Source organism: Diabrotica virgifera, chromosome 3 (assembly GCF_917563875.1).
Source record: "Diabrotica virgifera virgifera chromosome 3, PGI_DIABVI_V3a".
Taxonomy (NCBI): Eukaryota; Metazoa; Arthropoda; class Insecta; order Coleoptera; family Chrysomelidae; genus Diabrotica; species Diabrotica virgifera.
This window is the reverse complement of record NC_065445.1, coordinates 74418115-74435039: the sequence shown is the minus strand read 5'-3', so window position 1 is coordinate 74435039 and position 16925 is coordinate 74418115. Positions and strand designations below refer to the sequence as shown.

The 16925-nt window shown below is 33.3% G+C and overlaps 1 protein-coding gene across 2 annotated transcripts in view; it reads right to left on the bottom strand.

The window, feature by feature from the left end:
• LOC114337095 (protein pygopus-like) overlaps positions 1–16925 on the bottom strand; it is a 92001-nt gene that overhangs the window by 73995 nt on the left and 1081 nt on the right. The gene's annotated exons all lie outside the window — the stretch shown is intronic.

The window sequence follows — 16925 nt, the reverse complement described above, 5'->3', positions numbered from 1 at the left end:
TCGTATTATACGTTTTTGTGTTATAAATATTCTGTCACTGTTGACTTCATTCCCCCATAAAACTATGTTGTAACAAAGTCTACTATAAACAAGGCTATAGTATACATTTAAAAGCGCAGAGATGGGCATAATATTTTTAATACGGGATAATGCATAGTACGACTTATTAAGGGACTTACTGAGCATGTCTATGTGAACTGACCATTTTAATTTTGAGTCGAGATGGATACCTAAAAATTTAGTATGATTTGAGGAATCCAGTAGTACATTGTTAAAACTTAGATGTAGTACAGGATTAACAGAATTTAAGTTATTAAAATATATTACTTTTGTTTTGTCTACATTTAAAATTAGGTTATTGGATCGACACCAGTCATTAAACCGAGCTAAAAAACTATTGCAAGTAGATGCCAATTTCTCATAGGTCTGTGCTGAGACCACAAGAGAAGTATCATCTGCAAATAACGTCAGGTCCAAAATATCAAACTGGTTAGATGCATCGTTAATAAACAACAAAAAAATCAGGGGTCCTAATACAGAGCCCTGTGGAACTCCTATGACATGGACGTTTACAATCTCTTTGTAGATTTTAAACAAGCCTATGATTCAATAGATAGAACAATTCTACCTAATATATTGGAAGAATTTGGCATACCATCAAAATTAATACGACTAGTGCAAATGACAATGACAGAAACAGAAGCACAAGTATGTATTCAAGGACAGATCACTGATGCGTTTACGATAACGCAAGGACTGAAAGAAGGCGGCGGACTGGCTCCAACGCTTTTTAATCTTGTTCTTGAATATGTAATTAGACGGTTGACGGTAAGCGGAAATAATATACTTACAAACAAATCTACCCAATTAGCAGCATACGCGGATGATATAAACATAATGAACAGAACAATGAATGCAGCGGAAGAAACCTACGTTGAGTTGAAACAGAGTGCAGAAGCAGTAGGGCTAGCAATAAACACAAATAAAACAAAACTACTCATACAAACCAGATCAAATAGACCGGCGCAACAACACTTTATTGACGATATAGAACATGTGAATAGATTCACGTACCTAGGAATGGATCTGGTTGCAAGCAATGAAGAAGAACCGGAAATAAATAGAAGACTTGTGCTGGCAAATAAAGCCTATTTCGCGATGGGCCACATATTCAAATCGCGTGACGTACACCGGAAAACAAAACTCCGGGTATATAAAACAATAATAAGGCCCATAGTAAGTTATGGCTGCGAAACATGGGTGGTGACACAGAAATCTGCCAATGCATTAGATGTGCTTGAAAGAAAAGTATTACGTAGGATACTGGGCCCAATAAGTGAAAATAACAACTGGCGAATTAGGTATAATAGAGAAATATACGAGCAATATAGCGAACCAACTCTAGCACAACACACTAAACTGCAGAGATTACGGTGGGCAGGGCAAGTGGTCCGCATGCACGAGAATAGAATCCCCAGAAAATTGCTGAATGCAAGAATGCAGGGAAGAAGACCTGTTGGAAGACCTAAAAAGAGATGGGAAGACGAAGTCGATGAGGATGCCAGGAACTTTCTGGGAACGCGTTCATGGAAAAGAACAGCGGTAAATCGAAATGATTGGAGAAGCTTATTGAAGGAGGCCAAGGCTCGATTTGGGCTGTAGTGCCATTGGATGGATGGAGAAGATACAGGTACAAGAAAGTAAATACTCAAGCTATACGTAATCGGCTTCACAAATATGGGTTGAATGCAAGAAGGCTAGTTGGAGTACCTCCTTTGACCCCTGAACATCGTATAGTCAGACGCTTGCTTGCAGAAGAACTCATGAATTGTACCATGGCATGATAGAATAACGTGATATTTACTGACCAATCCAGATTACTTTTATGGTAGTGGATAGGTAGCCGGTACCGGTGACTTGTTATGTAGACGGTAGTCGCTTATTATTGATCTAAATCAAGGGTATGTTTAGTTTAGGTTATGTATATGTTTGCTTCGTGTTTGAGCAGTATTAATTCAGTATAATATATTCTTTATCTATGCTTCGTGTGCTCCTGTGTTTGTTTTGTATAAATTTTAAAGCATTGAATTGAATTAAAGGTAGAAAGACCAAAAGGACAAGATGTAACCGTAATGGGTTTACAAAAAAAAAAGAAAATGAAAAGCCAATCCGATCAAGTTGAATCTAAAAAACAAATAGTTTCTAATCTCTTCTAATCTTGTTTCGGTATCAATTTTAAAACTATGGTAACTTGTGAAACATGGAAATCTATACAGGATCTTGTTCATACAGAAAAGCAGAGTTTTGCCTTCAGAACTGCATCAATCAGGCAAATTTGATTATCTGTGATGGGGACTAAATTTTGGTTCTGCCGGGGTACAATAATAATCATAACTGTTGTTACTTTTTAATTTTTTTAATAAAGTTTTACTTGATCTCTGAGTTAATTATTTGTGATCTGTTTTATTACTTTTTCATAAAAATGCACACTGCTTGAAAATAATTATTTAAAATAAAATGCACTTATTTCGCACAATCATTGAAAATGTATAATGTAAATGCAGCTATTTTGTATAATTTTCGTAAGTAATACACATGCTAATACATCGTTACCTAATGTATTACCGGTACCCGGTACCCCACGGTACCGGCAACCAACTCATTGACCGGTAGTTCCGCCCACTTAATTGCTTAACCAATAAAAGCCAACTACCGGCTACGGAAGAAGTCACCGGTACCGGCTACCTATCCACTGCCTACTTTTATGTTGATAGAGGTTTTAATTTCTGAAGAAGACCTGGCGAGCATTTTTTGGATTCTACAATTCAAGAAACCCAGGCGTTTGGCAGAGGTTCAATTATAGTTTGGGGTGCGGGATAATTTTAAATGTCCGCTCTGACCTAGTAGTTATTCGGCGAGGGGGGTGACGGCAGAGCGGTAAATTAACGAAGTTATTGAACCACATATTGCAAAATTTTATTGCAAGATAAGGAGTTATGGAGTGGCCAGCGAGGAGTCCAGATTTAAATCTCCTTGAACACATTTGGGATACACTCGAAAAGAGCTTGAAGGATCGTCAGTCACTAATAAATCTACAACATGTCAGGAAATTCTCGTGGAAGAATGGGATCAACTAGATCAAGAAACTATTCGAAATGTGATTGAATGTTTTGCAGAAGTTCGGCGAGTTAGAGGAACCCACACACAGGGCTGCTTTATCCATTAGGCAATATGGGCAGTTGCCTAGGGCGGCACATTATGAGAGGGCGTCAAAAATACTGTACAAAAAAATATTTTTATATAAAAATTATGGATCTGCGTTCTGTCATTAAAGAGTATGAAGCTCTTTCAAATTACTTTGCCGCAAGGAAGCCAAAAAATTGTGCCCAAATAAAACATATAAAGAGATAAGAAAGAGAAAAAGAAAAATTCAATTTGACGAGGGGGCCGATGATGAACCAAACTTTTCAGCTAGTGTTGTGATGAAGATCCACACATTCTATATTATAATCGACACTCTGATAAGAGACCTGAATGGACGTTTGAAATCTTATCGACTTATTTATCAACGTTTTCGTGTTATTAACATATTTGCCAAAATTAAGCAATGAAGAAATTATTAAAGAAACTGAAAATCTGATACAAAATAAAGACGACCAAGATACATCATTCATACATGAATGCATTCACTTAAAGGGTGATTTGGATACCACAATAAAATCACCAATTGACATACTAATCTTACTATTTAAAGAAGAGTTATTGCAGTCACTGAAGGTGGATATGAGCTATTATCTCCGATTTCGTTGTTGAACCTCGGTCAATTTGCATGAAAATTGGTGAGTGGTTAAGGATATCTCTAGAAACAAAGGTGACATGGTGCCAACTTGCGCTTTTACCCTGGGAGTGGATGCCACCCCGTCTCGGGAGTGAAAAATATTTTATTAAAAATAACCCCATAATTCGATAAAGTGACAACAAATACTAAGCAGAATTTGTTATACTTATAATAGTTATATATGATATAAGTGTTAAAAGTACACGTTTAAGTCACGCATGTGAAAGTTTGCAGAATGAGCGATAGCGAGTATCATACAATGTTTTTTCTACAAACGTAATTACAGGACAATATCTACAAAAACTTTTACTTGAACTTGACTGACATTCCATTTTTATATTTTTTTGACATTACATCAAAATTGCGTATACGGTCAATACGAATTGCAGTGCCATAAAAATTTTAAAGCACTAGTGCCTTAAAATAGCATTTTTAACGCTCGTATGGAGTGCTAAAAATTGCATTTTTAACACGGTTGTAGAAAAAGTTATTAAAATAATTCAAAACTTTTTGAGTGATTCAAGATCAAAGATTTTCATTTTTCGTGAGAAAAATGCATGTTTTTAACCGATTGTTCATAAATAACTCAAAAACTATAAGATTTTGCAAAAAAGTTATTATTACCAAAATTTTTAATAAAAAAATGAAATAAACTCCTTAGTGGAAAAACCTTTTAATGTTAACTAAAAGTGATTTATAGGTAATTAAATGTATATTTTTTTCGGTGAGTACCCAAATCTAAGTATTCAAGCTTAAATAACGGGAACATGATGCATTTTATTCATAAACTTATTAAACATTTGTCAAAGTACTTAGAAATATCTATTAAATGAGCCTCCGGACAAGTTGATAGCATTAAAATTTATACAGAAAATATTTTTCAGAATTTATCTTTTAAAAATTTTTCCAAAAAAGTTATTGTTTTTTTTAAACTCCGTTAATTTTTACAAGTCAGGCTTGCCTAAAAAACATTCGAAAGTTAGTTTTAATGGTTATTAAACCACGCTGAATTTAATCTTTTAAACCCCTTACTTTTTTAAATGCCCCCGGTTACATGGTTCTCGCAGCAAAATTTAAGGTTTACACGTTTCTATCTCAGTTATTTTTTGCCATACAGAAATAGTAAAAAGGTAAAATATTTGATACATAAAAAACTAAAATTTGGTTATACATATATCACTTTTTACGTATATTGACTATTTTTGGAGTATCAAAAGAAAATAAAAATTTTAGAATTTCTGATTTTTTTAAATTATAACTGTTTTTCAAAAATATGCATTCTAAACCTTCAAAATTATTCATCAAAACTTTTATCATTACTTTTGCTAATATAAAGAAATTCTTCTAAGGATTACTAAAAAATTTTTTTGTGGAAATGTTTTATTTTTTACTTTTTCCTAACTAAACTTGCTTAATTGTTATGCTATTAACTTCTACTGGAACTCATTTGATAGGTACTCCGAAGTACTTAGACAAGTGCTTGGCAGATATATTTTATAAAATGCATCGTTTTCCCGTTATTTCAGCTTGAATACTTAGATTTGAGTACTCGTTGAAAAAATATACATTCAATTACCTATAACACACTTTGAATAATTAACATTAGTTTAGTTCTTTAAGTGAGAAGTGTATTCAGCTTTTTATTATCTTCAATTTTGGTAATAATGACTTTTTTGTAAAAGCTTATAGTTTTTAAGTTTTAAAGTGAAAAACAGCTTTAAAACATGCATTTTTTACGAAAAAATAAAATCTTTAATAACTCAAAAAGTATTGATTTATATTAATAATTTTGTATAACAAATTTTGCTTAGAACTTGTCTCTCTATCGATTTATGGTATTATTAAAAAAATAATTTTCACCACCGGGAAGGGGTGGCATCCACCATCACAGTAAAAGCGCAAGTTGGCATCATGTCACCTTTGTTTATTGAGGTATCCTCTAACTACTCACCAATTTTCATGAAAATCGATGGAGGTTCAAGGAAATCGGAGGTGAAAGCCTTCAGTGACTGCACTAAGTGGATTGAAAGATATTTTCCCTAATTTTGACATTGTTTGTACATTTATTTGTGAATCCCAATTGCCATTCAGTGTGTCCTCTGAAAGGTCATTTTCGAAAATGTCGAGAATTAAAAATAATTTCCCATCAAGTATGACGCAAGAACGTTTTAACAATTTATCGATTTTCTCAAGAAAAAATTTTTTTTTGAAAAGTATTTTTTTGAAAAGAAGTCTCTGATGTGATCGAACTGGAATGACAATTTTTTCTGTTATAGGTATATAAACATCGTAGTTAAAATCCATTTTTAGTGTATTCTTATTCAGATACAAATTTCTGCAATTTTTTTGGCAAAAATGGTACATGTTTAAAGGGCGGCTACTAGAGAATTGCCTAGGGCGTCAATTGACCTAAACGCGGCCCTGCCCACAAACGCTATTAGTTTTGTTTTAAAATAATTTTTAGCAACGCTTTTATTAAAAAAGTAAATCAAATTTTTCACATTATTGCAAAAAAACCTTTTTCGTTTTGATCAGTGCATAACAATTTCTTATTACAATTTTTTAATATATTGTATAGTTTGCTGGCCTTCAAGTTCTTCCCAGGTGCATGATCATAATTAAGCGTTGTACTGTCTGCTCATACTTAAGAAGACTTTGACCTCTGAAGTATATTTTCTCGTTCGGTTAATTAGGTACTCTTGTGCAAATGTATTTCAATAAACAAATAAACAGGTACCTACCTATACCTATAATTGAAAGCTTTAAGTTTTTTAAAGACTAATTTAGAAGGCACTTACGTTTTTATTTACAGGTCATAAAATAAATTCAAATGCAAGCAAATGAATACTACTGTGTTAAACGCTTTTACTTTTTAATTTCTATAGATATGTACATTTCCATCCAGTGTTTTATAACCGTTTTCGTATCTGTAGTGACGTCATTATCTATTTAACCTTTTTATTTTAGAACAAATGCTGTTTTTCTTTGTTTCCTAAAAACCCACATAAAACCCGACTTAACTAAAACCAGGGTATCCGCTTTCTATCTAAGTAGAGAGATCAAAAGTAGACTGTGAGTTGCGTTGGAGGGAATAGAACTGATACAAAGCGCACTGCACAATAACAAAAAATAAAGTAGCTTCCAATAGGGACATCATATGGAGTCAACTTGGACTTACCTGAGGTAATGGGGAGTCAATCCATCGGTATAAAGAATCCGATGCCAGATCTGTCAGCCCTGGCCTCTATGCAACAGAATGAGCTTGCCCGGTTCGACAAAAATCTGCACACGTTAAACAATTAGATGCATAATTAAAGAAGATCTGCCGAATAATTACAGTGTGCCTAAGATCACCTCCAATAGATAAGGTTCAATATTTAACCAGTATGGCCCCTTCGAGCAACAGACGTACTACTGCAGCTAACACTGAAAGAAATAAGATGGATACTAATGAAGCGTATCCACTATACGGCCAACAGCCTTCTAGAAGGTTGACTAAAATCGAGAAAATATTCTTACATAACGTGATTCTATTAGACACCCAGCCAAACATAGCAAGGATAAGCTGGGCCACCTACCACAATGGAGTTATCCAACAAAGACATTATCAGAAACAGATACTTTATTGCTCTTTTTTGAAATTTAAAAATAACATCGAATTAAGCAGCTGTACTAGAAACCCAAAAAGGAAGACCATATCGAAGATGCGACTCGAACAAAGAAAAATATGATATTTTGGAAGATGCTAAATTGAGCTCATTCGTAACAGATCTTATAGCATAGCAAGCTGAAGATACATAGTTTCTTTCTTAACAAATCGATATGAAGGGAACATTAAGGTTGTTGTCTAAAAAATACCAAGTAATGCTACTGTCTTATGTAATATTAGATTTTGAGAATGAACATAGCAATATAAATCAAACAGGTTTTAAGAAATAACAACATTCTATAAACAATTTATACTAGTCGTTGTTTTGACGTTGATTAATAAATATACAGGTTTGATTGATAAATATACTCGTAAGTTATCATTCAACGGTTTTACGAACCGTTTCGAAATATATTTCGAACACGAAATAGTTATTTATGAAACAGTTCGTGAAGTATGCTTTTTGCGAACGCACGCGATTTTTAGAGCACGAGCGACAACGCAGCGAGTGCTATACATCGCGTAAGTTCGCAAAAAGTACTTCACACACAGTTTCACACAATATTTTATCTACGATAAACAAATAAAAAAACTGTAATTCTTCGTCACTGGAATTCATTTCTATTCTACAATTTTTAGAACTTTGACATTTAAAAATCCTAACTACTTTCAAACCACAAAACTGTCAGAAATTTTGTTATAAGCCATTGCTCATATTGTCATCACCATGACAACGCGAATGTTAAGGATATTTGATTATATGAAAGTGTGCCAAAAATCCCATTGAAAGTGTGCAAAAAAGTAAATCCAATTTAAAATACATTGTTACTTTACGCACACTTTAAACCCTTCACGCACTGCTATCTATAATGACAGTTTTCACACAAACTAAAAACTAATACATAATATGACAGAGTAGATAAAATAATTTACAAATCTAATACCAAACTATCGATTTTAAATTTCAATTAATTGTTGATCGATTTCAATTATTAATCTATTAGGTAAGCCTTTTCTGTGCTAAAACATTATTCTATATTCATAATCAAGATGCAGTAGAAGTAAACAAACCGAGACACGTTAACTGTTACAAGGAGCACTCCTGAATCATGATCATATGTGATTTACAATGTATACACATTTTAAATCATGATTCATGAGTGCCCCTTGTACAGTTAACGTGTCTCGGTTTGTTTACTTCTACTGCATCTTGAGTGTGAATGTAGTTTAGGTATTCTTGAAGATTTATGCAAACTTATGAAATCTAGACTCTCTTTAGTCTTATATTGAGATGTAAATGACTTTCTGGAAAAAACTAAGACATTCATCTTGTTAAACCTCCAATAAAGTTGCTGTTATTCCACTAATTTCGAATGTAGGACAATACGACAAGCTGAAGTTAATTGTTAAAATAGTTCTGAAGCCATTTTTGTTAAGTTTGAGTTTTTAATTATTTTTTTACAAATAAGCGGTGTTGCAATTAGAATAATATTTTAATAGGACGTTTTGAAAGAGGAAATGTGAAAAGAGGAAACGGCAAAAATGGTAAAGCAGTAGCTCCAGACCAAATCCCAATATAAAACTTAAAATGGGGCATAAACGATGAAACCTTAGACATTACCGTAGACTTGTTTAAGTAACACAGTGTAGGGGAGAGTTGGCTAAAACAGGATAGTCTGGTAAAACGGGATACCGACGATAATTTAAAAATGAGCGGCGCCACCTAATGACCGGGGATGTTAATCACTACAGATGCCGTCTATTTGAATGCAGCAGGAGGTTACTCTGATTAATTGTTGATCTGTGGCTTGTGGCAAATGCTAGTTTGAAAAAGTAAGGTTATGCTAATTAGTTTCATCCGTAGTTAGTTAAGAATTATTAAGTTTAAATCAACAAAATAAATACCGGTGAGTATTTTTAATGTTTATGTAATATGAGTGTGTTTTGCGATATTTGTGATTATGATAACTGTTTTTGTTTGTTGAAAAATTTCAAAACTTTATTCAGTGTTTAGTTGGGTAAAATGGGATATCGAGTGGTTGGGTAAAACTGGATACTATCCCGTTTTTTCCAACCAAAACTAGATATTTTTTAACAAGCATATTAAATTAAATTTTTTGTAGGGTTATTAAAAGATGGGAAAATATAAAAGAAAAAGTGATCGACAGTCTTGGAATGAGGAAAGTATGCGCCAAGCAGTGGAAGAGGTTCTTGACGGAAGAATGGGTTATCTTAAGGCTTCTAAAGAATTTGGGATACCTCGAACAACTATTGAAGTCAGAGGAAAAAAAATTAAAAATGGAACACTCGAACGAGAAAATTCAGCAAAGAAAGAACTAGGCTGTCACAGACCGGTTTTCACATCGGAACAAGAGGAGGAATTGGTGGAACACATTTTGTTAATGGAATCACGACTATTTGGTTTTACTTTTCGAAGTTTATCTTTCCAGTTAGCTCAACGCAATGGATTAGATAATCCATTTAATAAAGACAAAAAAATGGCCGGTAAAGCTTGGTTATATCTACAGCTTTCTAAAAAGACATCCAACCGTTAAACTTCGTACCCCTGAGCCAACATCTCTAGCTAGAGGCATGGGTTTTAATAGGCCTGCCGTAAAAATGATTTTTCCTTGCTTACTGGCCACCCGAACGGATTTACAACGTTGACGAAACGGGTATAATGACTGTGCCAAAGAAAAGATCGAAATGTCTGTCATTACACCACAAAAATCTCCTAAGGTGCTTGAAAATAAGGAAAATTGCCACTCCCAAATAACTAGTTGCCCTTCCTCACGCAGAAAGAAAAATTGACCCTAATGATAAAAGGAGAGGAAACACAGCTGTGTTAACCTCAACACCTTAATTCACAAAACAATTCAAAAACAATCCCGTTTTACCTGACCAGGTGGACCAAACGGGATACTTTGAATTTTTTTAAAAATTGACTTTTTCCATGTTATCGTCAAACTATTTAGGCGTAACTATACTTAAACATAGGAAGTGATCAATGAAGAAGTTACAGTTAAGAAGAAGTAGATATCAATAGCATAGTCAAAGAGTTATGAGTCAAATAACGTTAGCTATCCAGTTTTGTCCAACTCTCCCCTATAAAACATGAAACATACCAAAACAATGGTTACTCTCCACGTTTTGTGCTATCCCTAAAAATACAAACGCTAAAGATTGCAGTGAATACAGAACAGAATATCATTAATCAGTCACATTCTCAGATTATTCTTGAAAATAATACATGGTCGTATAAATAAAAAAACTGGAAAAAGGAATAGATGATAGTTTGGGTTCAGAAAGGAACTAGGAACCAGAGGCGTTATTTGCTTTTAATGCATGGAGACGAATGTGGATGTGCATGGTTTTACATTGATTTTGAGAAAGCATTTGATAAAGTAACATGAAAAATTAATCCAAATTCTAATAACAAAAAACATAGACAAAAGGGACTTACGAATAATAACAAACTTTTACTGGAATCAAAGAGCACAAATTGTACTAGATAACGAACCCATTACAGAAATTGAAATCAGGAGAAGAGTTAGGCAGGGATGTATTATGTCTCCCTTACTCTTTAATGCATATAGTGAAGCCATTTTTGAAAAAGCATTACTATCTCAAAGTGAAGGAATAACAATAAACGCAAGATCTATTAACAACATAAGATATGAAGATGACACCTTAATTATGGCAAGCTCTGATGAACAAATCCAACTACTACTAAACAAAACAGTTTCTGTGAAAAATATGGACTCAAAATGAATATAAAAAAGACCAAATACATGATAATAACTAAGAAAACAAACATACAAACAAGCATACATTTGGGAAATGTACCAATAGAAAGGGTTGATGTTGATATCTAAATATAGGTATAGATATAGTAACCTAGATTTCAGAGAAAAATGATCAAATAACGGAAATAAGGGCCAGGATAGAAATAGCAAGAAATGCGTTTGTAAAAAAAAACAGTTCTCTGCAACAAAGACTTTGGATTGGAACTGAGAGTAAGAGCTTTGAAACGCTACGTGTTCTCGATACTGCAATATGGACTTAAAAGCTGGACATTGAAGCAAGAACACATAATTAAGTAGGTGTAAGGTAGGTAAGGCAGTGTATAAAATAGCGGCATACGTAGAGAATGCCATCTTAGCAGCAGCAGCAGGGCTGCTTTATCCATTAGGCAATATAGGCAGTTGCCTAGGGCGGCAAATTATGAGAGGGCGGCAAAAATACTGTACAAAAAATATTTGTATATAAATATTAAAATCAAATAACATTTAAGTACATCCATCAATGTAATAGAAGTGAGCATTAATTTCTAGAAAACATCCCTAACAACAAATGTACAAATAAACTGATCCCTAACAAGGAATCATTTTTCCAGAAAAATGTTGAACGGTTAAATGAAGTTCAGGTATTGGTTACTTTATTCCACATCTAAAAAGAGTGTATTTTGTATTCCTTGCAGTCTATTTCAGGCGCAACCGACTTCTTTCACTACAGGTTTCAGTGACTGGAAGAATGCTGGCCTCAGATTAAAACAATATGAAGAATCAAAGGACCACACGGCAAATGCCTTGAGTTTATTCAATCGACGTAAATTAAAAAACAGAATAGACTGTCCCATAACAAGTACATTCAGAAGCGAAGTACAATACTCATGGCGCAACGTTTTGCAACGTGTTGTTGAAACAGTAATTACACTGGCCACAAGGGGATTTGCCATTAGAGGAGATAATTCAGTTATAGGATCAGTTCAAAACGGCAACTTTTTAGGTTGCTTAGTGCTCATAGCAGATTTTGATCATTTTTTACGCGAGCACCTTAATAAATTTGGAAATATTGGTCAAGGGAACTGTAATTATCTGTCACTATATATGGGGAACTAATAGTGTTGATGGGAAGAAAAGTAGGAAGAACGATTGTTAGCGAATTAAAGCAAGAAAAATACTGTAAATAGTTGATTCGACACCAGACGTATCTCATGGTGATCAGCTAGCATTTTTAGTTCGCTATTTTTCTGGTGCTGGTATGCCGACTGAAAGATTTTTTAAATATATTCCAAATATATTCCATCTGAAGGTCATAAATCTGCTGCTTTGGAATCGACGGGGATTTCGACTTTATAGCAATGAACCATTAATTTAAGTGATTTTCGCGGCCAGTCATATGATAACGTATCCAATATGTCTGGCAAATATTCAGGACTGTAGGCCAGAATAAAAAATCACAATAAACTTGCTGAGTACGTACCCTGGACATTCTCTCAATTTGGTAGGATCTTTAGCAGCAGAATCCTGTCTGACCGCCACTTCCTTTTTCATTTTTTTTTACAAGAATTATATACATGTTTTTCGGCTTCCACATATAGATGGAAAATTTTGACTGACAACTTAAAATCACCTGTTGTGAAATCTCTTAGAGAAACTAGGTGGTCCGCAAGGGCGGACGCAACTAAAGCGTTATATACTGGCTTCAACGAAATAAAAACTGCGCTTTTTAATATCTCAAAGACATTCTCTTGAAATTACATTATTAGCTGTCATTTGGCAACATATTTTAGAAAGAGTGAACCTATCCAATAAGTATATCCAGAGTCCTGCAATGGATCTGGGTTCTGTCGTTAAAGAGTATGAAGCTCTTTCAAATTATTTTACCTCAATCAGAAATAATTTTGCCATTTATAAAGAGGAAGCCAAAAAATTGTGCCCAAATAAAACATATAAAGAAATAGGAAATAGAAAAAAAAAATTCAATTTGACGAGGGAGCCGACGAACGAACTTTTCAGCTAGTTATGAGATGAAAATCCACACATTCTATAAATCGATACTCTGATAAGAGAGCTGAATAGACGTCTGGAGTTTTATCGACTTATTTATCAATGTTTTCGTGTTATAACAGATTTGCCAAAATTAAACAATGAAGAAATTATTAAAGAAGCTCAAAATCTGTTACAAATTTATAAAGACGACCTAGATACACCATTTATGCATGAATGCATTCACTTAAAAGGATCATTTGGATACCACAATAAAATCACCAATTGTGGCTCAGTGATAAGAGTGCCTACCTTTGGATCGAAAGGTCCGAATTGTCGTGAGTTCGAATTTCACCAGGGTCAGGAATTTTTCGTTTATTATAAATTCGACCGCAGACGTTCGGATACAATTAGCGTCTCTTTGCAAAGACAATGACGTCGGCTTTGCAAAGTAACAAGACACTTACTCAACACACACACTACACATGACACTAGGTACCTAACTGCAAAAATTTACCGCACCTACCATGCCAATCGCCATTAGTTGTCGAGGCATTAGCTAAATAAAAAAAAATGACGATACATTATAATGACGACATTATAGATGATTTTACCAAAGAAAATCAAGAAAGGAATCGAACTGGAATGGCAATTTTGTCTGATGTATATGTATATAAACATCGTAGTTTAAATCCATTTTTAGTGTATTCATATTTAAATAAAAAATTTTGCTTTTTCCCCAAAAATGGTACATGTTTGAAGGGCGGCTACTAGAGAATTGCCTAGGGCGTCAACTGACCTAAACGCGGCCCTGAGCAGCAGCTTGTGTAATTTTGTGCAAGCGACACCGGCGTGTTAAATGAATATTTTGGGTGCAGCCTTCATTAGTATGTAGCTCTAGCAAAATATGGTGGTGCAGCTCTTTTAGCTGATCTGGAAAGGGATGACATATACCCATCGACAAGAGACGTTAAATATGATGGCAGTTTTAAAAACTTCTAAGAATGAAAAGTTCTGATTTTGCATTTATCATAAATGAAATATCGGCCATGAAATAGGCAGGCAAGACACATTTCAAGATGCAATTCAAGTAACAGAAAGATAATAGCAGTTCTGATAAGATTCTTTGCAAGTGGATATTCCTACCAAAGTTTAAGATATTTATTTAAATTTTCTAAGCAAAGTATTTCGAATACTGTGCCAGAAGTTTGTGACGCTCTCATTGACTGTTTAAGAGACAGAATCAATTGAAGTATATTTTTTAAACTTTTTACTCATTGTTTCAGACAGTAACATTTCTGTAAAATTTAATTCCTCAGTATTATCGTCTGCACCTGTGATGATTGAGTGTCAGTGTCTGTTTGAATTGGTGTTGCTTGAGAAGTAGCGGATGTAGGTGTAGTGGACGGAATGGAGAAAGGCTCAGATTGATTGTATGATTGAGTGCCTGTTGGAGTAGCTGATGAAGCAGTGTACATCTGTGTAGCGAACAAAGTAGTGAATGTTTTAGATTGTATTTCTGAACAGTCTGCTCTGTAAAGCATATTAATTATGTCAAATTTAGCGCTAATTTGCACCGATTTGCTTTTAAGGTTCCGCAAAGTGGTTGCTACATATTTACCATATTAGATGTATACTCAAGAACGAACAAGGCGATATGGCTCCGATGCTTGCTGCTCGTGTACTAAACCAGAAAAATGTTTCAGTAACATGTTTTAAGTGTAGATCAGCCGCGGTGAGGTTTTATAACAATGTTTTACAACTGCCTTTGATGTTTACCGACATTTTTTGGATAACATAAAACTTGCTATATAACCAGAAAAATGTTATACAACACTGTGTTTTAAAACTTCTTTATTTCAAATTCTGTAACAAGTTACAAAACTTTGTTATTTAACATGTTTTGGTATATAGTCTGGACCCGGCTTTAGAATAGCATGGACACAGAAGAAAGCTAACACGGAAATATTGCGATAAATGGGCAAATAACGCGAAATAATAAACCTAATAAAAATAAGAAAGTTACAACATCTAGGACACGTAATGTAGTCCAGGACGCATCTGTTTTGAGATGGACGTTGAGAGGTGACACAATTTTTTTTGCAGAAATTGCTTGAAAATAACTCAAACAATAATATTTGAGTTATCCTCCCACTCAAAATGGTCCGGAACATTGTTTAAATAATCAAAATGTAAAAATATGAAGGAAAAATTCGATTTTTTTATTGGTTTTTTGATTATAACTTTAAAACAATTCATTTCTGAGAAAAGTTGTACTAACATAGCAGTTGCGTAATTAAATTTCCTATAATATAGAATTGGTTAAAAATTTAGAAAAGAGTCACCCTTGTTGAAAAATAGCAATAATTGCGAAAAAAAACATACAAAAACATACAAAAAAAGTATTCGCATTTTACGTTTTTCAACCATTTATGCTACACTTAGGACCTTCATATTTTACCCAGAAAAACTTTATGATATATTAGTAAATTTCATTAAGATCGGTTTAATAGATTTTGCAAAATAAATTTTGCAATCCAGCTTTCGCAAAAAAATTCATTTTTTTAAAATGTTGCATGACTGAAAATAAAGCAGATAGCAAGTTGAATTTTTTTCTTGCTTATAGAAGTGTACTGTACTTTTCATTTGCAAGTTGCAAAATTAAAATCGATTAATTACCACGGCGTCAGGAAATTTTTTAAATAAACGTTAATTTTTGGTGCTACGCGCAGGACAGCGGTGTTCGATTCACACAAGTTAATTTCCACCAAAATTGCTTCCATCTTTATCTAATATATTATTTTCTTACTCTATATTTTGTTGTATTTTAATATTTTAATTCCACAAAAATCAAACTAATTTTATTATTGTTTGTGAAATATTGTTTAAACAATTGCATATGTTTAAAAATAATAAACTTTTATTCTCTAAGTTAATATGAACAAAGAAAGTTTTTGATAAAAAAACTGTTACTTCAAAGGATAGAGTATATGTTTTTATTTTGCCATAAACAAATTTATTTATTTATATCGAAATGTAATAAAAATTAAAATGTATCAATCATTATCAAAGGTCATTGGAATGCCCAATCAAAGCAAACTATCCGCTGTCCTGCGCGTAGCACCAATAATTAATGTTTATTTAAAAAAATCCTGACGCCGTGGTAGTTAATCGATTTTAGTTTTGCAAATTTCAAATGAAAGGTACAGTACACTTCTATAAGCAAAAAATTTTCAACTTGCTATCTGCTTTATTTTCAGTCCTGTAACATTTTGAAAAAATGAATTCTTTTTGCGAAAGCTGGATTGCAAAATCTATTTTCCAAAATCTGTTGAACCGATCTTAACGAAATTTACAGTATTGTTTTACTGTATCATAAAGTTTTTCTGGGTGAAATATGAAGGTCCTAAGTGTAGCATAAATGGTTGAAAAATGTAAAATGCGAATACTTGTTTTTGTATGTTTTTCCGCAATTATTGCTATTTTGCAACAAGGGTGACTATTTTTTGAATTTTTAATCAATTCTATTTTGTAGGAAATTCAATTATTCAACTTTTATGTTAATACAACCTTCCTCGAAAATTAAAACTTTAAAAGTTATAATCAAAAAACAAAGAAAAAAATCGAATTTTTCCTTAATTTTTTGACATTTTGATTATTTAAACAA